We start from the raw sequence: 4,433 nt of genomic DNA on the forward strand, positions 1-4,433 counted from the left end.
CTTGGCCCTGCATCTGTGCACCCTGAGGAATGGAATCTGCAGATACCTCCTCCTTTCAGTCCTCACCCCACAGAGTAGCACAGACACCACAGCAGAAGGCAGCAGCCATGAGAACATTTCTCTACTAAATGCTTTTTCTTCACTCTTGACAGTCAACTCCCGCCATGTTTAGCTTTGCCCCATGTATAGCTTGCTCTCTCCTTCTCCCATTCCAGTTCCCACCTTTGGCCTTCCTCCTACATTCCCAGTGCCTTCTCCTTGCCCTCCCTTTCCTGAGGACTAGCAGGATCAGTTCTGAATGACAAGGATCTTTGCCCCTTGTGTTGCAGGATGTAGTGAAGGTGAGATCTCACCAAGACCCTTCCTGAGAGGTTGGCTCACCAGATACCTATGCTACTGTCTTCAATGTCTCTTCTTCTTCCTCTGGGGTCTGATGACTGACACTTCCTCTCAGATGCTGGGCAATAGGAATCAGCCCCAGGGCCATATGTTTCTTTCCAGAGACCTGGAGATGAGACCCAGAGTAGGGTGTCTTTCCTGCATGCATTGAGTGTCAAGCTGTAGCTCACTTCCTAGATTGGCATCAGGAGGGGGATAGGGATGAGGACTCTTCTTTGGGGCTGAGTAGCCTGTAGTGCTCAGCCTCCAGGGATGAAGGGGCCTTTGTGAAGTCCTGGGTCTGGGACAGTTGCAGCACAGCAGAAGGTGCTGGGAAGCCAGGAGGATGTCCGGGGTATGGAGGGTCATGGTTGTCCTCACTAAACACCTCTGCTTTCTCATGTGGCTCCTGTAGGAGAAGTTCTGCTGGGACCCACTGCCCTTCTCTGGCCCAGGCTTAGAGAAGAGATTCTGTGGTCCATGGAAGAGTTGAGGACTGGATGGGACCCATTGAGGAAGACTCACAAGAGTGCAGGATGATACCAGTGTGCTTTCATTATAGGACCTAGGGTTATGTGACCCTGAATCTCTTAATTTTCTATGAGGTGACCCCTGGTGGGCCAGATCTCCATATAGGACTCATGTCCAGTGCTATCACTATGTCCCTCTATACCTTGGCTGGCAACTGATTTAGAAGCACTTTAGTCAGGGTAAAGCATAACTTTGGGGCACCTACACTGATAATTTCTACTTTGAGGGCAATAGTTGCATTTTCACCAGCTACAGAACAGAAATGGCCCATGCTCAGTCTGTATTGGGTATGAGGGTAGAGAGAGGGACTTGGGGGATGTGTAAAAATGAATGGGAGGTATCACCTGTCTTGGTGTCAGACTGAAGTTCTGATGGCCATTCTGCTGGGTGAGTCCTTCCTCCTGGTCCAGCTCTTTGGTTAGGGTCAAGATATCCATGTGTAGTCCTATGAAAAGCAATGCTTCCAAGAAATGGGGGTGTGGAAAATGAAGCCTGCACCTGGAGGAGAAGAAGAAATTGTGTGTGGCCTTGGTAGGAAGTGTCCCCAAGCCCAAGACACCTCTGGGACTTGTAGGAAGCATGGATGATATCTTCAGGTTCACACCGTGGAGTTGTTAAATCAAGACCATGAGCTACCCCACCCAACAGACAAACAGTGCTGAGAATGTGAAGAATAAAACATAATTCCATGAGTCCAGGCTGACATTCCCAAAGTCTTGTAGACACCTGGATCCCCAGCCCAGCCCACCTTGGTGAAAAAGTCCTCTTGGAGCACAGCTCATCAGTCTAGGGCAGGAGATTTAGATCTTGATACAAGTTGTCCCCTTTTAGATGTCACTCCATTTCATTCTCTTCCAAGTTTCCCATGGACTTCGCTATGGCCAAATGTGGGCCTATCCACATGGTGAAGTTGGGAAACCCCACCAGATGTTCATGAGGTCCATCTATACAGTTATGACTTCAAGTGTGACCTAGTCAGGCACTTTGGTCTCTGGATACCTGCAGTATTAGACTTCTGGTGGGTGAGCCTCAGGGCCAGTCTTTCTGGAGGTTCACACTAGGACAGAGGGTAAGAGGGTGATGCATACATGGTTGTTCTAGCTGTGCTCCAGCCATTCAGTGAAAGAAAGTGTTTAGGAATCTACTCTTGTCCAGGATGGCCCTGCACATTCTGACATCAGGAACCATTAGTGGAGACTCTGCATCAGTGGGACAATGTATGTCATGTGGGAGGACATTTTGAGATACCCATATTCGATATACTTGGGCCACATGGACTCATGTCCTAGGCAGATGGTGTGTTGACTCTTTACATAGGCAGGGGGAGAGAAGATAGCACCTTGGACTAGGCTATATCCACTTCAAATCCAAGGGCAGCTGGAATCCCAAATGCTCAGGGGCTGTTCCACTGGGAAGGGAAGTGCCCTATTCTGAAAAAATGTTCACATGTGTGCTATCACACTCCATTATCACCTTTGTTTTAATCATAAATTTTTATGGGAATGTGTTTAGCTCTCTCTTGCTGCACAATCTCAAAGACTGGAGAATGTGGAAGATTGAGCCTCTATGAGATTGGATGTGTCTGACACTGGAATCTATCATCAACTGAAGCTTTGGGTCCTCTATCTCTTCAGCCTCAAAATCCACAAACCTGACAGGTAAGCAAGACATAGGATTATTTAAAAAAAAGATTTCTTATTGGAAAACTCAAGCTGTAGCTTCATAGCAATGAGGAGCTGGTAGCAGGCATGGGGAGTAGTGCTCAGACCATGGGCTGGGCTGGTCCCAGGAGGGATTATTTACCAATGCAGAAACCATTCTGAGTGCTCCTGACATCACTTAGCACCTGAAGAGAACCATGTGGTCCTTAGTGAACCAGGCACATTCCTTTAAGATCCTCCCACACTTATTCCAGGCTTCTCATGTCCCTGCCCTGAACCACACAGAAAAGCCAAGCATCAGCATCTGGTCAAAGATATGATTTATGGAAAGACAACTCTCTCTCTATGAATGGTGGGGTTAGGACTATATACCAAGAACACAAGACTCAGGAGAGGTCATGTGAAAGTCCAAGCTGTGCTGAAAGTAGTGGAACAACTTGGATTCCCACCCCAACCCACCTTCCAAAGAGGGCTGTATTTCATTTGTTTGAATGGCGAGAATTACATGGATTACGAGGCCAGAGGTGTGTGCTTGGGGCATCGGAGACACTGGCATTCCCTGATCATGTTTTTTGAACTCTAAATCTTTCTGAAACATCAGGGTGTTATTGTGGCATTGTTCATGAGCAGGGGTGATCCATATGCTAGAAGATGCTTTATTTTCCAGGTGGTTGGCCAACCCCAAGGTAGTGAAACTTGTACCCTGTGAACAGACCTCACTGATGGTGGACACCCCCCTGAGCTTGGCTGGTTACTGCCCTACACCCTAACCCTGAACCTCTAGGCAGTGGTGGAACTAAGAACGTTGAGGTCAGAGCTTCTGGGACTATTAGAGAGTGTCCAGCACTCCAGGTAGAGGGAAGTAATGCTTGGAGATGTAAGTGTTCAGTGGTTTTCTCTGTGGTACCAGATGCCCTTCCTGTCTGGGTGAGAAGCTCCAACAGAGCCAGCTGTTCAACCCATGTTCCCTAGCACTTAGGCCTAGCCCCAGATATCTGACACACTTTTCTGCCATCTCATAGATCATCTGATCAAAGGTATGCATTGACATTCCTGAAGACCCCTCCACAATCCCTCCTCCAGATTCATGGTAGGCTCCAGTCCAGATAGGGGCCAAAGCACTGGCCTGGGTTCATCAGGATCAGTCACATTGCAAGTTGACCTGACCCAACACAGGCCTTGCCTTTGCCCCTTCTGTCCAGTCACTTTGACCACCCCATGTGGGCTCCCTGCATCCAGGACATGCTCTATATACTAGAGCGAACATCAAGTACTATACTGGAATCTGATTTCTCTTTGAGTTCTTGATGTTTTTGTGTATTGTGACCTGAAAGTTTTGGCCTGCAGAATGCATGAGTGAATGCCCTAACCTCCATGAGATGGTGGCTTCAGTGGCTCTTAAGATTTTAATGATGTGATCAGGGTAGAGTTCCCATGATAGTACTAGTGCCCTTCTAGAAAAAGGAAGGGATGCTAAAGCTCTCTTAGCCATTGGAGGTCACAGGCAAGGTAGCCAATTTCTCAAGCCTGGAGGGAAAAACTCACTGGACATTAAATCTCGCTCCATCTTTCTGTGGCTTCCCAAATTCAGAACTGTGAGAGATGAATGCCTGTGGTTTCAGCTTCCCATTCTGTAGCAGTACATATGGCAGCCTTATTTGAGTGAGACAGAGTACAGAGTGCCCTGGGAGCAGGGTTAAAGCCTGAGACAATGATGTACATCTCCACGGAGGATCCAAATGGAATGAGTACTCACTCATGAATTCTGCACCACCTCAATATCCTAAGCAGAAATTCCTCGGAACAATGTGGTTGGGTGTCCAGAGAGATCTATACTGGTGCCTCCCCCCGTATCTCCAACAC

The sequence above is a fragment of the Marmota monax genome, unplaced genomic scaffold, assembly GCF_021218885.2.
Source record: "Marmota monax isolate L192 unplaced genomic scaffold, Marmota_monax_Labrador192_F-V1.1 WCK01_AAM20220418_F8-fsc01713, whole genome shotgun sequence".
Classification (NCBI taxonomy): domain Eukaryota; kingdom Metazoa; phylum Chordata; class Mammalia; order Rodentia; family Sciuridae; genus Marmota; species Marmota monax.